Below are 22683 nucleotides of genomic sequence, written 5' to 3' on the forward strand. Positions count from 1 at the left end.
ACCTCATCTTGTTTATTATGTAGTGTATCTTAATCGGCTTTTTAAAAGGTTTTTACTAAAGTTGTGGGGCTTCTAGGAAAGTACCTCATGCAGTGCCTCAGAAAAATTTTTATCTAGTTGTAGTAGTAATTTAAGAATTTATGAATGTCCTCCTCTTTGTATTCAAAGTACTAGGCTTAGTACTATGGCTATTAAAAATTAACATGGAGAATTTTGAGAAGGTCATAACTCAAGCAAATTAATTCAGTTTTCAGCAGCACATTCAGAGCACCTACAGGGAATACCACTGGCTTCGATTCCATTCTCTTCTTGTTTTCAACTTCAAGTTTAAATGTTACAAATCTTTTTTAGAATGAGAAAGCTGTTTGAATATTTCATATATTTTGTAATATCTTAACTGTAATAGAAACTGCCCTTTAGCTTGTACACAGAGCACACCTAGAAGTAGCAAGTGAGAACTGAAGTGGCTCAGTTGAACTGTAACATCGACTAATGAATGTGTATCTGTGTATATATGTGTGTGTCTGTCTGCTTTACTATTTGAGCTTGTATACGGGCAAGTTTCTGTACATCATCCATACACTTCCAGAATACTGAGTGATGTCTTGGAAGCAGCAACAACAGAAGTCTTCCTTGTGTGCTATGTTTGTGTTGTAGCGATGACTAACAACCTACACCCTGATCACATGGCTATGCAAGATGTGATAGAGCTCTATTTGCATCCACCCCCTCTCCTGTGAATGTGGCAGCAGCTCTTCACGGTTATTCCCTGGCTCATTATTTTTCTCAGCTACCTAGACATTAATCAGTAGTATGCAGCTAAACAGTAGCTAAGTATCTTTGTGACACTGAATTATGTTAAGTTCTTTCACTGCGAAAAGGAGAAATCATGGTAAACTTTCAAACCCAGGAAAACCCTTTCCTTTAGTTTGTGTCAACCAGTTCTGTGGTGAGCCTCGTGCCTTACAGTCAGGAGATTTTACAGACTTGCATGACACCACAGGGGTCATGGCATCTGCTTAGGGCTTTGCTCACATTGTTAACCCTGCTTGTCTCAAGATGAACATTTAGACGCTCGATCTGAATTTTGACAAGCTGAAAGCCAACTCATGGGCACAAATGGATCTGCTGCTATGTACTACTGCATTTGCTTAACTGCAGATCCTGACGCAGCCTGACTGGAAGCGTTGTGACTTCCATCACAAATTGATGATGTGGCAATTTTTAGTGACTAAGTTTCCAATAAAGCAGGCTATTTCCCTGAATTTGAGTTGCACACAACAATATTAATTACATCGTTGAAAATTGACGCATGATGTTTTTGCACCATAATGGAGGTACTAAAAGCACTCCAGTTATAAACACTAAAGACTTCTTTTATTTATTTTTTAAAAGTATGATTATGTCCTTTATCAGAGAAAATCCCTAGAATAAAAAGAACTAATGGTTTCTCATATGCCTGCAGTTGAAATGGTCTTTGTGACTCTCAGGGTCTAGAAGATTTCCCCTGTAAGTTATATCAAGTTGGCTATGATTTATTGCAGCATAATAGCAGTGTAACGGGGGATCAAAATTTGACCATGATAACAAATTCTCTATTAAATGTCAAGTTTGCCAAATATGTCATGTCATTTTCTTGGCCATGTTCTTTTCTGGATCTTGAGTGTGAATCATATGAAGTGATTTAATGTACACTCTGACAGACACAGACATTACTTGTCCCCTTGACACCAGCAGCTCTGAAATGCAGTTAAATTCTAGTGCATTTTTCATTAGCACTGACTCTCATGAATTCATGTCTTCTAGTATCAAACAATGATTGAGAGAGAGAAGGGGAGACAGGAGGTCAGATTAAAAGCATCAGTTCTAGTCCATTGTTTTCTTCTTTATGGTATGCCCTGAAATATTAATTCCTCTAAACTTGATCCATTGAAGCCCATTTTTTCTTCCGACAGTGATCATACAAAACCTCCTCTATAAAGCTTAAAGTTACGCCTTATTATCCCATGCCTTTTCTGTAACAACTCTATATAAGTTTGTATATGTTGAAATAAATGGGAAATGCTCGAGGAATTCGGTTATAATTTAAACACTCCATTGCATCCTTTGCTTTAAGGACAGAATATTTTCAGGTGGGCAAGGTCAGTCATCAGGAAGGTTAACCAGTGTCTCTGATATTATCAACGCTTCTTAGTGTTGATAATAATCAACACTATTTTAGTTATTGGAAGTTAAGACTAGAAATGGTCTTTTCCAATGTATATTTTTAGATAATTTTAAAATTGTGCTGTAATTAGTTTGATTCATTATTGAACAATGGGAATTTTTGCAATCCTTATGTATTCACAAGGCCACTTATAGCCTCAGTACCATAAGTTCCTAAAAAGAACATAGTGTGTAACAGCTTCTTTTATATATAAAATCTGCAAATCACTATTCCAATGATTCTTGTTTGAAAATTTATCATATTTCCTAGGAAGGAGACAGGCCATATTGCTGAAATACCATTTTTTAAAGTTTTTGCATTTTATAAACATTTAATATAAGAGAAGCCATGTTTTCCATCCAGCTATTGTTTTATTCACCAAAACGTCAAAATAAGATAGTACGTTATTATACTGGATATTAAAATAAACAAAGGATAAGAGCCATTTCAAAATTTTAGTTTGGTTTAATTACAGAGCTAATCTTTTGAACAATGCTGTATTCTGAAGACAATTTTAATAACTCTGTCATTCAAAGATGTTACAACACAACTAATGATACAACAGTACCCCACCAGAAATGCTGATCAGTTAGTCTGTACTGCTTCTTATGAGCCCACTAATTTAGACAAGCATTCAAAAACCCAACCAATTAAACAAAAAAAACACAACAACAACAAACCAAACAAACAAAACCAAAAACAACCAGAAAAACTAACCAGACAAAAAGGGTTGTAATCCTGGGACCTTAGCAAGAATAACCAGAAAGATTCTGTCACCTGAGGTATAAAAGCTAAAGACAGCAAAAAAATAAAAGAATCCTAAGAATAAACCAGCAAGTCTGTTCATCATGAACGAGATGGGGAGAGAGGATTGAAGAATCTAGAGGTGCTTGGAAGGTGGTTTGATACTTTAGGGACATATTGATATTACAAACTATTTAATATGATCACTCTTAAAGGGCTGATATATGGCCAGATGGAGTCATGGATTACAGCCAGAGCCATTTTATTGCTAGCTGGCAATATAACTGAAAGATCTGCAGTGGAGAAGCTTATAAAATGGTGACAAGGGAAACATTTTCATGAATTCTTCTTATTCAACTTCAGCCTGAAGCTAAATGCATTTCCATCATATGGGGAAAAATTATCTTAGGCCAAAGAAAATGTTTAATTCAGCTTTCAATTAATTGTTCCACCCAAGAACATTTTCAGTAAAAATATTAAAATATTAAGGAGATTAACAGGAGCAATATATTGTCAGGGGTACCCTGAGAAAGCTGTTGCACTTGGCATAGGGCATGTAAATATTCGTTGCAGATGGCATTGGATTGCCAGTGTAGTGTGGAGGTATTTTCCTGCCTAGTCTGAATTGAACAGAAGAGATTATTACTTTGCTTTTCCACCTTCAAGGTGAGGGATTGAATTATTGTGTTATTAAGAGCAAGATGGTAACAAAGCCACCTCTTTGCTTTTAGTTTCACTTCACCTAGCTCATGAATCAAGACTCAAAGTATTTCAAAAGTTTATTTTCATATCCTAGTTGGCAAAATTATTCTTCAAATCTGACCTGAATGCACTATCAAATGCTTTAAGTGAGTGATGCCAGGAACAGAGGTTGCTCCTTGATTTGAACTTATTTCAAGAGCATGTTACAATCAAAGTAGAAAAAGGATTTTGTTACTGCTGTGACTTCATTAGCTAAGGCACAAGAGAGATACACAGGATGCTGACACTTTCTAGAGTAGAAATCAAATAATACCAAATCTTTAAGAGATATTGAGGTAGAAGGTGAAGTTTTATCCTCTTTGTTTAAAGAACAATGTCTGAGCTTCTTGGTGTAGATGAAAAGGAAACATTTATGGTTATTGCAAAAGAAATGGATGTCTACTTACTACTATTAAACAGCATAGCAGTTCATGTATCAGGACCTGTTCAGCTGGGACTCTGCCCAGCTCTAAAGCTACTGACAAACATAGCCAAAAAAGAAAATTGCAACATTGGCGTGACATCTTGTCATTTAATGAGGGAATGATGGTCTTGGAAATTTTAACTAAAGGAGTTATGGCATTTGCAAGCTTGCAAAGTTGTGAGCTTGAGGGGGACTTCTAATGATTCCTGTGATATTCAGGTTTGAAAGGCTGTAACTACAACATGCTGATCTGCAGAACTGTATTAGGTTGAATTTTCAGCTGCTTTTATCATGAGTTCACATCTAGGTATTTCCTGGATATTCAGAATTCTTGTCACACTATTCCTTGCCTCAGCACTTTCTAGAATTCAAGCTAGTCATACACATAATTGTAGTGGATAAGTTAGAGGGTAGGATAAGCTTGATAAAATGTTCCATGTTTTTATACACTGCTTCAGGCAAAATGTAATACACTGATTGGAAATTTTGCAAGTTCTGAAAATCCTTGAAGATAATATATTCAAACTCCATCGGGGGTTTTGTAGAAAACTTTATCAGATTTGAGAGAGCTAAATATTTTCTCAGCTGGTTCTCTAGTGTCATATAGATTAAACTTGATTATGCAAAAAAAAAAAGCTGTAAAGAGAAATGCGTAAGATAAATTCAAATGTATTTCAGTGTATGGACAAAGAACTAAGCATGAATTAATATTATCACAGTTACAGAAAAGGCTATCTGACTTTTAATTGTGGATGACTGTACTCATTATTAAGAATATTTAAGAATGAAGCATTTGTTTTATTTAAATAAAGCCAGTCATATTGCATACCAATTCTTTCTTATGAAAATTGTTATGTAAAAAGGATAGAACTTAAAGCTTGTTCCAGGACGCCGCTTGTTTAAGTGGGTGTCTGTATACATCCAGTTTAACTGCAATGAAAACAGCGGTGTTGCACAACAGGATAAGATAGGAAGAATTGTGAAGTACGTTGCACAGACTAATAAACCGCAGTGTCGCAGAAACACTGCAGGCAACCAACCAACTAGTGTAATATAGAACTATTCAACGGCCTGTGATAACTGCAGTATAGTAAATCACTATACGTTTAAATTACAGCATGCCATGGGGCTCGTTAGGCATCACATTTACTGATGCATTGTAACTATTCCATAAAATAATTTTGGCTTAAAGATATTACTGGATTCCAAGAGCAAATGCTAAACAATAAAAAGTACATGGGTTATCTTAAAATAAAGTAGCAATAAAATCCAAACATAGCTTTTAGTGCACATATATGTGTTTTTAGCAATGACGGTTTTAAACACATAATTTTAACATTTCAGATTTTTTTCTTAATGGAAAAATCAAGGCAATAAAAATGTATTCCTTGGACAAACAAGACTGGTGAAATCTGTGCAATTGCATATTACATTAAATAGGCTGAGCATATTTAACTGTGTTGGAAATTCAGCTTCAGACCTGACTCATTCTATGCTAACTATGTGTGTTATTTTCTGGTTTATGCCTCTTTGGAAGGAGGACTTAAAAATTGTGGGGGGAAAAGTTGCATTAGATTAATTCACTTGGTTTTGAGTTGAGAGACCATGGAAAAAATACATATTTACTTTCATTGATCTCCTTGACTTGTACATCCTAGTTGAAGCCCATTACTGGAAATGTCAATCATTCTTTTCTTTTCAACTTAGTCTTCACTAAAAACTCCAAATGAGAAGACATTAAAAAGAAAATCACACCATTTTAAAGTAGCAGTGTTTAAAATCAGCATCCTCCTGGGGTGTGACTGAGTATTTTAAATTCAATTTTCAAAATGCTATAGAAGTAGACCAGTTTAGAACTTTGAGCATGCTTTGTATGGATTTTAGCTGTCCTTCACCTGCTAAGGCTTTACGTAGTAAAACAGGAACAAGGTGCATACGTTGTAGAGTGAAAGGCATCTTGTTTGAATCTTCACTTCATACAGCAACGCCTCAGAATTTTGCCTTTTGCTTCATCGCTTTCCCTTTTAAACATAAACAGAAAAATTAATCACAGCAGCTACGATAATGCAGGCTGGGAAGTAAAAGTTGTCCTGTGTAACTTTTACAATTTCAGTATTCTGAGTAAAGACTAAGAATCACACCCAGAGTAAATAGAGCTCTCATACGTTAGATTAAAAGACTGTTGAGGTTAGAGTGATGTTTTCTGGATCAAATTACCTACTGTGGAGTTCCTGCAATGGTTCATAAATGATAGTAGAGGGAAGGAAGGTCTTATCTGTAGAATAGGCCTTGTACATGTCTAGTAATTTTCTCTGCTGTTTCTACAGAACACTTCAAACTTTATATTTTTCCATGGAAAAATTACAATTCCAGTACAGCTGAGGTATTCAGAATTTTCCAGCTCTCGATCTTCTGATTTTTCAACCTTTGTCTTGCACTGTTATAAAGTGCTATAAGCGTATGTTTTGTTTTAGAGAAGCAGTTTAACAATTGCCTGTGCAGAACAGCATACATTGTAAATGAGAGAAACTCAGTGGAATGAAGTAGAGAAACTAAGAATTAGAGGAGTTCGAGAGGTACATCAGGAGATGAAGTTTTGACTCAGAATAAATAGAGAATCAGTGTGAAAATTACCAAAAAAAAGCATCCGAAGAAAGCTTTAAAGAAAAGCAAAAGATGAGTCTAGAAACAAAGTGCAGACCAACATACAGACCTTGGGAGAGCTGTGGAAAGTCTCAAAGAGATCAGTCAGACTCTGACACAGGAAAGGAGAAGTCATGAGGACATCTGAGGTGGTGATAGTATTAATAAAGGAAATACAAAGAGAAAAACAAGCAAACTTAAGTTAGGTAAAAAATTATCATGTGTTTTAGAAGTCTGTATCTATCATCTGTAATTTCTGTCAGATCTTATTCTAGATATTTTGTAATGGGACAGTAAATCACCTCTCTGTTGGTGAGACACCCCCCTTGAGAGTTTCCACAGTTGAAAGGGCGGGAAAAGAAAAGAGAATATCTGTGCAATACTCTCAGAAAAATTATGTTATTTCATATTTTGTTTAGAATTTCACCTTCTGGACTCGTGTAATTGTGTTGGAAACTCTCATCCTAAACTTTTTAAAGAAAGGTTCTAACTCCTTATTTGTAATCAAAGTTGTAAACATGAAAAAAGAAGGAATATGAACTCAAATCACTTGAGAGTTGTGGGCCCTCACTGCTAGTTCTGAATTTTAATAACAACATTGATAATAGGTTTAAAATTCATTAATAACAAAATTCTCTGAAAATACTGAAAACACTAAATAGTAAGTTTTAGTAAGGGGTAAATAGGTTGATATTAGAAAAAGATTTAAAAATATGAGAATAGTTGACAATTGAAACAGGTTACCTGGGAGGCTGTGGAAATTCTGTCATAAGCAATTTGTTAACATAGATTAGATAAAGCCAAGCCAGTCATGATAGATGTTTAACAGGACCCTTTCTCAGAGCTCTCCAATGGACTGGATGATCTCTTGATCTTCATTCCCACCCTACAATCCTGTTATTCTTAAAAGAAACATTTTTCCTAACAGTATTCTCATTTTTCAAACCTTTATTTACTGCTGAATTCCTACAACCTTGTTGCTCTCGTAAGAAACACTTGTGTATTGTTACGCAAGCAAATTGTGTCAGAGGAGACTTTGAAACTAATGTGTTCCAAATACGCCTTCAGTGTTTGCAAATGGTATGAGTCTTGTGGAAACTGGCTGCTGATACTCCAGGTATTTTTATTCAGGTACTGTGTTACTATATAAAACAACAAAAAATTAGACCAGCTTCTGTAATGAAACGTCCACACCCGCAACAGGTTTTCAGTGAATCAGTGGGAGTTGCACATATTTAATCACAGGAAGATTTTTGGTACATAGATGGAAATTATTGCTTATTGCTACTTAGAAATAAAATTTAGTAAATTCCCTGGAATTTTAATGGTACAGATGAAAAGAATTTAAATACATAATATTTAATATACTTTGGCAAAATAGAACATCCAGATTAAACTTTATGCCTATAGTAATTGAGTACTTGGTCAGATAAAGGGCCGATGCCATTATTATTGGATCACACTTGATACTTATAGAATCATTCAAGATTTTTAAGAGTTTATCCGAAAGTCAACATTGGCTTAGGTTTTCTGTGAAAGAAAACCTGAGCCCACAAGCTACCTGACTTATTTACCTATTGATTATGAAAGATACCTAGTTAATTGCTTTATCTGTTGATTGGGAGGTAGGAGAACTATGATTACCGAAGCTCATTTGTGTTTGCTTCTCGATATTTATTAGCAATGTAAAGAAATTGGAGATTTCAGAGATTAACCTTCAAATATTCTATATTACTTTAGTGGAAAATGTGTTAAATGTAAGAAGTAGTTCCCTGTCCCAACATGCCTTGACTGGTAGCTGTGCTTATTACAAGTAGTCACATCAGTAGATGTAGATATGGACGGCAGATTCAGGTAATTCACCAAAAACATTATCCACGAATCTATGGCTATAAATCTCTGAGGAGATAACAATTTTTTCAGATATATAGGTTATCTCCCAGTCTTTTACTTTTGCAGTCACTGGGTTTATAGGCTGATCATGGAGGGACCCTGAATTTGTGGTATTTGCTAACTATATAAGTCACGAGTGATCAGTCAAAGGATATTGCTGCTTCTTCATATTAGATGAGCATATAGACATCTCCAGATAACAATTCCAGAGTTTATTTCCAAGAAATATTTACGCATACCACTTTGGAATTTGATTTCTGATATCACTGATGTCAGCAGAATTTGTTCTCATCAATCAAAAAGATAAGGAGCAGGAACTGTGGGCAAAATACTGCCTCTGTTATTTTCAGAATAGCTACCCCATGTTGGCTATAATTCATAGGGAAGGCATTTTAGACTATTTAATGTGGCATATTGTATCATATAAGAATGACATTAAGCTTGTCTACTCATATAGACTCTTAGTCTTCCATTAGTGATACTGAAAAAACAACCAATTGGTTATATTCCCTCTCCATGCATTTAAGAGAGTGTTTTCCAGCTAGAGAGAATACTTCTTTCTGAGGTTCTGGCCTCACAATTATTGTACCTATCAAAGCTAGGCAGCCTTTTGACCTGTAATGTTGAGGAACGAGATGGTCTTATGGTTTTGTGGAGATGGCAATGATTGCTGCTCATTCCTTTTCAGATGTCGTTTTTCCGCATTACATTTTGGAACTGAAATGTCATTTCTAGCTTTTAATTAATGTTTCTCAATTATTATTTATTAAGATAACTCTTTTCTACCTCTGCTTGTCCTTTTCCTTCAAATTTTCATGATTACTTCTGTCTGAGTGCTCCAAGAAACCCTGTGATTTTTTTTAAAAACTTACCCTTTGACCTTTTTATATATGATGGAAAAGCTTTGTTTTTGCTTCTGGTTAAAATCTGGGACAGGAATCACCAAAAATAGATTTCCATGTATGTCAGTTTTTAAACAACAGGAAAAAGCAAATGTTCATGCCATCATCATATATATAATATTTCCCATAGCTCAACTTAGTAAGACTAAAACCGACAACAGCAAAAAACCTCAACATTAAAGCTAAAAATCGGGGTTGACGCACATGAACTCATGCAATTGTACCTTTGTTTCTTACTTTTCAATAGGGTGAATTAAGGACAAAATGTCAACCTGAATTTTTACCAATAATTCTAAATTTCCATGGTTCTGTGGACTTAAGTCATTAACTGAATACAGTTTGTCTATGATTTTAATAGCAGGGTAATCCATGATCATTCCTCTATTTATAGCATTAAAAGAGAATACTTTATAGATTAGCAGATTGAATTACATGAAGAAAATGTTCCAGGAAGAAGCCAAAAGTCTAAAACCATGAGGGAAAGTTATTTCCATCATACTTTAATATTTCACTCCTGCTCATTACATTTAATAACACCTACTTTGTACAATTTTAAGTTCTTGGCTACCTGGATATCTGTCAAGATGATAAATTGAAAGTTGTAGAAGTGGGTAACATTGTATAAATCCTAATATAAGATTTTCTCCACAAAAACAAACGTGGAAAAGTAACTTTTTTCCTTTTTGCAAATTGTAAGGACAAAATTTCTCTACTTTAGAGTAGATTCATTTCTGCAAAAGAGTATTGCAGTTGTGTAGTCCAAAATCAGGCACGTCTGCATCTCACTCATATAGAGCTTGACCAAAGCCAGTGGGCACACTTACATAAGTAACTGATACACAATTTATCTGATACAATAATAGATTTTATACATAGCATAATTTTTTCTTTTGTCACAGCTATTCTTGGCTATGGGCACAGCTGTAGGGATTGTTGATGGGATGTGAAGTGGGGTCTCTTTCTGACCTCAGTGGTGTTACATTTTAATAACACACTGTACTCTTCTGGTTGAACTGAACATTGTCTGGTTCTAGGCACGTAGCCTTCTAACTACAGGAATTTTCAAGCTATGCTCACTCACCTGTGATTCAGTCTACTCTGAGTAGTGCAGGTGTTTCAGTTTACACAGTGATATAAACTAGAAGAGCAGTACGTTTAAAGAGCCCTTCTCAGTATTGACAGCTGGTATGGATGGACCCTTATAAGACTGAAAAGGTAACAATGAATAGTATGTTAATCATAGAGTAATAAAAATAATAAGTTTGGCAGAAACATCTGTAAGTCATCTAGTTTAACTCTCTACTCAAAGGAGATGCAACGTAACAGCTCAGGGCCTTATCTAGTCAAGTTTTGAAAATCTCCAAGGATTATTTCTTGTTTCTTCCTTCCATCCTAGTTCCGTTTCCATTTAGCTTTCATCTTGAATGAACCACAAACATGAAATGTAAAGGCTGTAACTATTCTGAAATAAAGAACAAAAAAAAAAAATCACTCTTAATCCCATGAACAAAATACTATGAGTTGAACAGGACATTATTATGTAAAATGTATAAATGTCATGTTTATAAACACAAGAAATTCCCATCAAATTGCACATATTATATCTAAACTTTTGATGAGAGAATATAAGGGATAGCAAAAGAAATTTGTCATGTGGTGGCCACCTCATTCTGTCACAGTCCATGAGGATTCTGATCTTGATTCTCTAGTTCCGACTCTTTCAGCCTTTCCAGAAGTTTAACAAATGTCTAAACAACTGGATAAATAACAACAAAATAGAGTTGTGTCAGAAGTGATTGTCTGCCCCTGCAAATTAAAAGTATCCCCAACTCATAAGGAAATTGGCACCATTTGTGCTAATACTGAATATCCAGTGCTTAAAGCACTCAGGTGTGATGGCTGACCCTTTATCGTCTGATTCAAGGAGAGAGAAACTGTCTTCCCCATCACAGAACAGAGTCCGGGCACCTGATTATTGAGTATTCACAGATGGTTTTCTCTCACTGTCACAAGAGAATGTACATCACCACGTACAGTGGTCTTTTGCTCACCTTGTTGAGTGTACACTAACCAGTCAATGTTAGTGTGTGAAGTGTTGGTTATTGTTGTAGAAAAATATCCAAATACATTAATCATTGCTACATAGGTTTAAAATTACTTGGTTTGGCTAATATTTAACCCTTGGGGGAAAAAAAGGAAATGCAGCTTTCTTTCAAATAGCAAAAGTGACGAATATATAGCAGTGTTGAAATACATGAAAGTGAAGCTGTCATTACTAAGGATTCCTACATGAAAAATGACAGGAAGTAAAAAACTGTGTTTTAGAAAATGTTGGAACACCATCCAATTACCAAGTCAAGGAGGGTAGTTGTTAACAATTAATCAAATTAATATGTTTTAGATTTCTAATGTTTTCTGTCTGTACGAGTCTTTTGAGGTGTAAGTAGTGGTTGCCTGTACTATAGATAACATGTTCCAAATGTGGCCAGCTGTAAAACTGCAAATTATTATTCATGGAAGATGACAACATTTTTGATATATCTTCTTATTCTGAAAAGAAAATTAAAAGCAATGATTAGAAATGATTAGGTAATAGATATTCAGAAAAATTTCTGGTTGGAAAAACATTTAAATGTTCCATCTTAATAGTTTGGATTTTTTACCTAAGCTATGTTTTGCAGCTTCCCATTTTAAATTTCTGGTGCATAAATTTTCAGTTACTCTAATCTTTGTGAAGTGCAATTTAACTCTTGAGCAGGTACCCTGTTCTGTTCTGCTGCTCTATAAGTACTGAGATTTTTCTTCTGAGCAAGTATTTGTGAACAAAGACAACACGTAAAATGGAAAAGCCCCAGGTCGAACCTATGCAAACACCTTGCACATAATACATTTTTTTTTTAGATATTTCATTGTGAAGTCTTGGTAAATCAAGTAAAAAATATAGTGCCTTCAGAATGTCAAGCCATTAGGATGTTAACATCTGTGCCTTTCACTGACTTCACCTGAAAGTGTTTCTGTATGGTTTTCTTTGACTGAAAGCAGTATTCTGTGTGAATACTGAAAATCACGTCTTCGATATTGGAGGTACTAATTTTTCTTAACATTCAGGGATGCCCCCTCCTTAACTCATGACCTGTGGCAAACCCTAAAAATATGAGAACTACTCAAAAAAATTAATCAAAATATTTTAAGATGAGAAAGAAAATAAAGCACAGAGTCTCTTCCTTTACTGTGCACTGGATTTGATTTGTCGATGACAAAAGCTTGCTAGCTGGAAAGATGCATCAGAAAGGGTTTTGTGGTTTTCGTGGATCTTCTGTATAAATGCTTTTCAATTTTAAATGGCCCTCTGGGTTTGTGACTGAATACTTCTTGTAGACCAAGCAGATTTAATAATCAGAATGATATTATTTTTATTTAGTGTGTGGTTTGTTCATGTCTTAAACAAGACTGTTTGTTCTCTCACTTTGCCTGAGGCTATATCTTGCTCTAGCTTGTATGATTAGATTTTAGATACGTGCAGTTGAAAATAAACCCAATTATCTAAATAGATGGAAGGTAGAAGTGAATTGTGATTAGCACGTGACTGTAAAAGCAGAGATGCAGAAGACCAAAACAGCAACCCTTTAATTTTGGGCATGTAGCACCTAATCCTTTACAATATTTTAAAGATGGGGAGTTTATTACCTTATTGATAAAATCCTACCAAAACAGTAAAAATGCTTTAACACTTTTAAGTTCTAATATTTAAATGCCAGTAGAGCTACCTCCAAATATTATCTATATACAGACAGTACAAATATGTCTTGGGTATTGTGGGTAGGAATTGTTCAAGAATATGCTGAACAAATTGAGGTAAAGAGCTGAAATTTACCACTGCTCTGTAAACTTCTTAAGAAAGCACTTTATAAGGACATATGAATGAATATATTAAATATGAATCTATTAATTATTTTAAAATGTATGTTACACAGTGGCCAGAATATGTATAAGTTTAAAATTTCGCAGGGTACTCTGTATAACAGTGACCACCCAATCACATCAAGTGACCAAAACCAGCTGATTCATTCAGCAGTTTTACATACAAATATGTGTTAAGCTGTAATTTCAATTTTCATTGAAGAAATGCCAATTGTTTTTTCAGAGACAGCAGCATTAGACTTCCTAAACACATTATTTTTATGTCCTGTATCAATCAAACAGGCTTTATAAGACGCTTGAAATGTTTCAGGGCCAGCAAAAGAGATAAAAATGCTTTTTAGCTTTTTGAAGCTGTGCTTTCTGGCTACTGTTTTATCTTTGTAAGTAGTAATGCCAACATTTATCATTGAAAGATCAGTAAACTAAAGTAAAATTTTTGGTATTAGTGTAAAAAACATTTTTTGAAAACAGTGAATTTAAGATCCCTCTTTGCTAGTTTTTGAACCATAAAGTTCTCTTTTTTCATATTTTGCCTATAATTTCTCTACTGGGAAAATGGAAATTCATTCTCATTTATATTGTGATCTTAAAGAAACAATTTGTGATTGTTGTTGAGATTTTCCCTGTCTAGTCAACCTGAGATGGATGGAAATCATTAAGCTCCTTTAAGTTTCACATGACTAGATGGGCAGGTGAATAAGAAATATTTCAACATAAGGGAAGGCTGAAATGACAGAGAGATGACATAACTACGAGAAAGATCTCAAGAGGTCCTTCTACCTTTTTAGACACCAAAGACAATTTTAAGACAAAATCTGTAGGAAATCAGATTTCAGTTCTTTCCCTGCCCACACAAAAGTTCAGTAGAGAACGCCAAGATTCTTTATCAACTGTCCTCTGGAATAGGGGCTTAATATTGCATCAAAAGATACAAGGCTTGCAAGTTAGCAATTTAGTTTTTATGGAAATTCACATCTCTGAAGTATTTCTTGTATTTTTCTCTTTCTTTTAAACAACTTCAGCTTCCTCTGGCATTGTGGGCAAAGATCTTGCCCTGCATATAAGATCATTGATTTATGTAAGAGAAAAAGAAGAAGACGACATGAATTTGGAGAAGAGAATTAACAAGTCCTGCCTAGAGATATTTGCAGGAGTTCCTGTATTCTCGTTTCATTGTCTGTTTGCACACATCTGTTTTGAATGTTCATCTGAGCAAATTTAAGAACAAGCCACCTGGGTCTACCGGTAAAGTCCCTGTCTTCATGACATCGACTGCTTGGTCATTAATATCTTGTGAATCCTTCTGTGCATGTACAGCAAAATAAAGTACAGAAAATAAAACTAAAAATATTATTCTCTAGAAAATGGACAGTTTCACATATTACCTATGAAAGTCACGCAATCAAAATTCTTCAGTTCTAACTTAGCATATAGCTCATAATAAAAAATAAGTTCTCAGAATATCTCTTTTTAATACAACAAATAGATTTCATACCTAAAACAAAAAATCTACTAAGTTTTTAATAAATAACCTCCGAATAAACTCTCCAAAGGTTGTCTTCCTGTGAAAGTTGAAAACAGTATAATTTAAAAATTAGAAAACTAGGACTTGACTGGTCCATTTCAAGTTTTAAAAAATTACTGCAGAAGAAAAAGCATTCTTTACTTAAAAAGTGCTGCTTACAAAGAAACTGTCAAACTCAACAACGCATGAAACATGAGGGGATGTAGGGTATTGTGTTGGTGACTCATAATAAAATATGGTATTGACATAAATGCCTTTTTAAAAATATGATTGCAAAAATTAGTCATAGGAGAACATAGACCGGAACCCCCTGTCAGTGACTTTCACAGTGGATCCAAATTGAAATATATTTCCTTCTGCTGGTCGTTTCATTTGGTTCCTTTGTCAGGCTTAATGAAATATTACATCGAGTAAAACCAAAGAAATCCATATTTTCTGTTTAAAATTCAAGGTGATTCTACTGACAGTCATAAAACATTGATACTAATCTAATGTGAATCAAGTATTAAATATGTGACAATATAAGGGTACGGCACTTATTACTATCTCTGCATGCTTTACTTTTCATTTCACTTTCGTATTATATTAAATGGCATTGTCACATGTAGGCTGTTATCAGAAATTTTTGTCTTGATGAGGGTTGATAGGTTAATGGTTCTTTTCTCCCCTTTGAAAGGCAGAAGGACGTCCTGATGGTAATTGACTTTCCAAAGGTGTACTGCAATGCTCAGTGGAGCAGTTGTATTTGATTCGGTAGGCTGGAACTACAAAATAATTTCAGCTAACAGTTCTACGCCGGAGCAGTCAAATGCCTTGAAAAATTAGGTAGGAATAAATTGCTCTGAACAAGAGTATCAGCCATTTTACTACTAGGAATTAACTGTGGAAATAGACTTGAAAGTCATGTTGTTTTTCCTAGGGATAAAATGATTGTGCAAATAGAAAATACTCAAAGCATGAGTATTATTTCTACTCTTATTATTTCTCTCCAAGCATAAAAACCAGTTCTCACTCTATGAGCTTCATGCTCTTTTAAACTTTTTTAATACAGATAGCTTCTTAAGAAATACTAATAAATACATTTTCTTTCTCATCAACATGCTGCTTAATATTTTACTTACTTCTTTCCTTCAGAAGTACATTCAGCATGAGTACTTCCTTACCCTGACTTAAATTATTTATTCAGTAATCCTGAGCAGGAGTAGAAGTCAACAGAGCTAAACTGCAGCATGCAATGCACTGTAAGAATCATTTCTCTCTTTGATTTCCAACAAGCCCCAAGGCAATTCCAATAAAATAGAAAAGAAAAAGGCAAGGTCTTTCTTGCTTCTCAGATACAATGGCTCTTCAACTTGGTCTAGCTCACCAAGGGACAATAGTTATCTCTATGTAAATGAAACTCCCTTCTCTTTCTTCTAAAATTTATCTAAACATTTTTTTGAGTTCTTTAATTCTTTTTTTTTAAATTTTTTTGGTATATGCACTTTTGTTTCTCTCTCTTGACTCAGACTGTCTTACAGGGTCATGGTAAAACAAACTGCAACTGTACTGCAAGCCTGTAAATTCCTTCTCATCTGCAAAACACCAAGTAGACATAGTGGCTGAGCTAGCTATGGAGGCTGCTAACCACGTTGAGTAGAAATAGCTTCAGCCCCTCCTCTTGGCTTCTGGGGCGGGGCTAAGCTCTCACGCTACATAACTGGCAGTGCATGAGACATCACCTGACACAGACGGAAAGGAAGAGAAGCTCAGTATGAATATCTAGTGCAGTGTGCTCACGTGAGAGAGGCACGTGGCTTTGAATCCGTTTGATAGGTGAGGTTTCATATCTTCTGACACTGACTAACAGTCTCCCACTTTATTGCTCAGCTTCCCATATTATGAGTCTTTAAGGGCAGATCCAGCAAAGCATTTAAGCTCCTATCTCATGGCCAATTTTAATAAAAAATTAGACACTAGTTTTGTCGAATGGAAGCCTAGATATCTTGAGTTGAGCAAACATTGCTGCAGACCTTTTTTAATGCTTTTGTCACTCATCTCTCTGTGTTTTAGTCTTTGCCTCTAATGGAGAAGATCGTACATATTCTTACAAGGACATTATGAAAATTAATTAATGTTTGTGAAGTTCTTAATTTGCAATAGGATCTAGAAAGAAGGCGTATATGTAAAAATGAATAACTATTTGTCCAGTGATGTTTGTTCCTTCTGTGCTGAATGAGTGAAATGCCTTATGGAAAAAAGATATGGACTGAGCAGGCAGTTAGAAAGAATAACAATATTGCTATATAAAGGCAGAAAATATACTTTTCATACACCTTTTAATTCTACTATTATTTACCTTTTAGAGTTTGACTTGCAATATTCAAGTTTATTTTAGGATTAGTAGATTGGTTTTCCTAATTTTTTTTTCATATATTCTCCTTGTTTGTATTCTACTTTGCAGACGGGGGAAAAAAAAATGTAAGAAATATAAGTGATGTCTCTTCAGCAAAGCTATAAAGCAAAATTACCATGGTATTTGAATGTTCATAAGTCAAGACTATCTGGGAATCAGATTCAAAACTACTTTTTTTTCTTAAATGAAAAGTAATTTTCAAAATACAATCATTTCTACAAAGTCTTATTTTTATTTTATCAAAATTTGCAGGAAAAAGGACCATGAAATGATGTGATGCATGAAAAATTCATGAAGAATAGTTTGAAAATCAGGCTTGTAAATTCAGCTTTCTGCAGAACAGCTACTTACCTGTCTGCCTCTCTGCTGGATACTTGAACTGTGGCATCTGGTTAGCTCAGAAGCTAATGACCATTTTCTGTGTGGATTATTTTCACAAAAATGTTAAAATAAAATCCTAGCTCAAGGAAAAATAAAGGGGAAAGTCATCTTGCTGAGACTTCTCTTTTATTATCATGTTTATTTTGCAAGTGGCTAATAGATTGACATCCCTTCCTACATGGACTGTGCCCTAGAAGTAAACAGAGCTAAACAAATGAATCTTTTTTTGTACTGGGGAAAAGGAAAATAATTGATATTTCACTGGTATCTTTATATATCTAATATGTACCTTTCTAGACCTGTGTATGCAGAGAGGAATAGTTTTAAATATACACACATTTTAATCAAGTAATGTCTGCAGTAAAGACTATTGGAAGCTATTAAATCAGTTCTTGATACATTACCATTCTGCCAGCCTCTGCAGAAAAAAACTTAAAATCAGTCTTGCATTACACCCAAAAAGGCAAGGTCTGGACCTTTTTGGAAGAATTCATTCCAGGGTCAAGGTTCTTAATCAGGAAACAGTTCTTGTCTAGAGAAGAGCAAGAAATTCATCCCTTGGTAGAACTCTGCTTTTACTTGCTGACTTACCGAGTAATATTTATGGAAATAAACTTAGGATGTACTGTATGTTAAGTTAGCAGAATGGATGCTGCCTGCAGGCTATTGCAGTCATTCTTGCTGACATTATCCTATTTCTATCAGATTGGCTATGTAGCTCCCAGTATTCTGAGGTAGGGATTGCCTTATAAGAGGAGTTCTTGCTGAAAGGAAGATGGAAAACAGTAAGCCATGATGTCAACAGAGGAACATCACCTCAAGCAGTGTTTGCTGCTCTCTTGGGGATTTTTTGTGTTTACGTCAGTGCATGTAATAAAAAATATTGTACTTGCTGGTCCCACGAAGCTGCAACAGGACATTAGGGGTTCCATCTAGTGTTCAAAGAGCATGATTCTTCCTCCCACAAATCATTGCATGTCATTTGCCTGAGCCTGCATAGCCTGGTTTTCAGGTCATGGGTGTTGCCTACATTGCAGCCAAGAGGTGTGAGTGCAGCATGCTGAAGGCTACCGGACTAGCTTTAGTCTAATTAGCTTGGATAACAATAGTAGTGAAGTTGTGATAGAATGAGCTTCAGTAAATAAATCTCTGCTGATGTGAAAGCCTGCTAGGAATCATCAGAACACCCCTGGGTGGCCAGCAACAGCAATGTGTAAATTTTAGGAACTCTTCCCAAGGGCTGTTGAAGTAAGTGCCTGGCAATTGCTTCAAAGCCCAAATTGTCCTACAGATAGTTTACAATTAGTAATAGTAAACTTAAAAAATAGTAAAACAATTTTAAAATATTATATAAAGTAACTGCTTTTCAAGATCAAATTTTAGCTGAAAAAAAAAAGATCCAATTTTCTCCTTGTGGCTTCCCAGGCTTTTAAGATTTGCATGCGCAGTTATCTTGGCTGCAGCCAAACACTGCGTTAGCTGGCTCCATCCTAATAGTCACACTGTCAGAGCAGGGTTCTTCTGTCTTCTTACTGCTACATTACTGCTGGCCTAAGCGTCACTGCCTGTATTCTCGAATGGTAGAAGAGTAACAGAAGTAGATGAAATTGGCTGTGGGTCCCAAGTTACTGCATATTCCTTTATGAAGACGAGACAGCCCACTGACTTAATGAGGAAAATTAGGAAATTAACTCAGAAGTAGAAAAAGGTAATTTGAAGACAAAAGCTGGTTAGTGAACCAAAGGGTATGGACCTTTAAAGCTTTAAAACCAAAAGATAGTCATGAGAGGAAGTAGTATATACAAGTTGGGCAAACAGTGTAGGAAAAAGATCATTATTTTCAAATATAGATGGTTGGAAAGCTTATACTTGTTCAGTCTGCAAGGTTTATCCTTCCAGTACTTCTTTATTATATTGTTCTGTCAATGGGCATTACTGAACAGGAGCATTGCCCCTTAATTTTTGCTCTTGTATGGCTGAAGGACACCCAAAGTTGGCTGCAGCAGCAAAAGCAGCAGAATCCAGCATCTCTCCAGTTACAACCCTTGCACTCAGGCCACTTTAACTGGTCCGGAAAATAAGCTCTGTGTACATGCCCAGGCGGTGCTACGTGAAATACCGGTGGATGTTAGTGTTAAAGTGCACAGAGAATAGCACACTCTGGTTCCTCCTCTGCAAGTCAGGCTTTGCAACAGGCAGACAGTCATTGGTAACTCTTAGTGAATACTGGGAGGGAAACACCCTAACCAGGGGATCCTTCAGATAAGATTATATTCTTTTTGCTCCTGCTTGAACTCATAGAGGCGTTTCTCGGGCTTAGAGACAAATTCCTGGATGCCATGTTTTGCCCAGTCCCTTCGTTTACAGTAACAGAGAGGTGCCTTGTGTTTAAACATAGGATTGGAATTAAGAAGTCTCCTTCTGAAACATATTTTCTGTGTGACCTTGAACACTTCATCTCTCCTTGCTTCACACTGGTACAACAGGGATAGTAATTTTTATCGACCACACAGGAGGCAGTAAGGCTAAATTAATTAATGTTATAAAGCACTTTGATTGTCTGAGATAAAAGGTTTTCCAGAAGTATGAAGCATAGCTATTTATTATCTGCATTTTCTTCACTTTTTGTTCATGACCTATCAATTCTAATTCAGCTTTTTCTTACAAATTATTTCTCCTAATCATCTCATCAGGTTAAAAAGAAGAAATTGCTAAAAACTAATGATTACGTAGAAACTAATGTTTGGAAAGACTCGTCCAACTTTCTTAATCTTGAGTGTACTTCCTCACAACACTACATGTATATGGATCTTCTTGAACAATGTTTCTTGTCTTTGGTGACTTTCCAGTATGGTCTTGTCTTCTTTATATACTATTTAAGGTATCCATCAGCTCACACAAATGGGCAAGAGTATGCACTCCTCCTCTTACAATTTCACTTCCATTTCTTTGATTACATTTTCTGTTCGTTTATTTTAATTCCATACCTCTCTTGCTGACTTCTATTTGGTAGACTTCTTTTCCCTTCACTCTTCGAGAACCCCAAATCCACCAATAATGAATCATTCGTATACGCTGTCATTTCTATTTGCTATTTTATATATTTTTTTTTTTCCATAATGAAACAGGAGAGGAAGTGTCCTGTGCTGGCTATCAGTACAGTACACCTCAAACACACTGGAATCACTCAACTTCACTTTATGTCATTTCCAGAATGTATTTTCTTCCTCTTAGTAATGAGCCAGGACCGGAATTTGGCTACATTTTGCCACATTTCTGAAGCACTGTGTGCTTCCAGAACATCTGATGCCACTGTTGTAGTGTTCAGCCTGCTGAAAGTGTGAGATGTGGAGCAGATTATCTAACACCCAAATACTGGCTTTTCTGAGACTTTAGATAAGGATATGATTTAAATGTACGTATCCCATCTGTAAAAAGTGGCAGCACTGCAAAAAATGAAATTATAGGTTGCATTGTAGGTAAATTCTATGGTGTAATCACTTCAGATGAGTCTGAAGTGCAGTTTCCTATACTTGCTTCTGTATTGCTATTTTTCTGCTCCTTACTATTTCTTAGATAAATTTGGATTAACTTTTCTATGCCTCATTGCTTAGACTAGTCATTTCCCGAATTTCAAAAATGTCATTGAACATGTCTTTGTTAAAAATAATAATAAGCTATTAAGCTGGCTTATTCAACATGCTCAAGTCAAAAGATATGTACAATCATTAAACTGCAGTGAATGAATGGATTTTGTAAGGAGGCAGCTTGTTCATTGGAATTTGTTGAGCTCTACAGAATAAGCCAAGTTTGAAGAAAAAATATATACTTAATGACTTTGAAGTTATAAAATCTGAAGGACTTTTTGATGAATGAGGAGGGTGATTTTCTCCGCTCTGTTTACAGCTTAGACCATTAGGACAAAGATTGGCTGTAAATGTTAACATGAAATTTTCTAGGGCCTGGCCTCTGATGCTGCTTCAGAAGGAGGTGGGGGAAAGAGGTTAAGGAATTCTAACACTAATTCTGGGGTTTATTTAAATGCTGATTTTTTTAATCTTACTATAACTTTGTTTCTGTAAAAAATCATGCTTTGCAACAGCTGTGAAATTTCCCAATATTTATAGCACGTTATAGAAAACTAGTGGCCAGATTCCGGTCAAAAGGTGTCCCGCACATTATCAGGTTCCTCTTAGTCCTGAGGAACAGCATAGTAGCAGTGATTGGGAACAGTCTGTCTCCCTGCATACTGTTCCCGCACCGGAGGAGTGGCTTGAAAAGAAACTAGCTTTGTCTACTGACAGAAGAGCATTGGTTAAACCAGGAAATGAGTCAGGATGTTCAGAGAACCAGCTGAGCTTCTAGGTTTAGTGGAACGTTTTCCCTTTTGTCACTGAGCAGCACTCCTTCCAGCTGTAGCCTCCCATGCACAGGGCCAGTGCTCTCCACCTCAGGGACTGCAGTGGTGAAGTGCTGTGCTCCATGCATAATTTTGTGAATTGCTTATATAAATGGAAAATGTGATGATGGTTCATTTTGCTGGATTTGGACACAGGGATGCAGGATGCCAAATTCAGTGAGACATCCCCTAGGACTTTAATGTAGCCTAATGATCACACCTTGGAATGACTGCTGCTTCCAAGTAGTTCAGTGGCATTTAACCCATTAAAGGGCTGTGAAACTATGTGCTTTCAGTCTTAGAATACAAGTCTTTAGAGAAAGATTAACACTTTGTAAACATTCTTCTTGGATGTTCATGAGATCTTGCTGAAGTCTTAGAGGCCCTCACATTTTAATGTGTTTGCAAGGCTGGGTGTTGAATGACTGAAGAAAAATGTGTTATTTGCAAAGGGATATTTAACCCTCTTGATTTCTCCAGATTGCTCCTCTGTGCAGAAAAAAAGACAT

At 35.6% G+C, this 22683-nt stretch overlaps 1 protein-coding gene across 1 annotated transcript in view; it reads left to right on the forward strand.

Moving 5' to 3' along the window:
* The window catches only part of GPR123 (G protein-coupled receptor 123), a 63233-nt gene that overhangs the window by 35260 nt on the left and 5290 nt on the right, over nt 1–22683 (forward strand). The window lies entirely within an intron of this gene.

This window comes from Buceros rhinoceros, unplaced genomic scaffold (genome assembly GCF_000710305.1).
Source record: "Buceros rhinoceros silvestris isolate BGI_N320 unplaced genomic scaffold, ASM71030v1 scaffold8617, whole genome shotgun sequence".
In the NCBI taxonomy this organism is placed as follows: Eukaryota; Metazoa; Chordata; class Aves; order Bucerotiformes; family Bucerotidae; genus Buceros; species Buceros rhinoceros.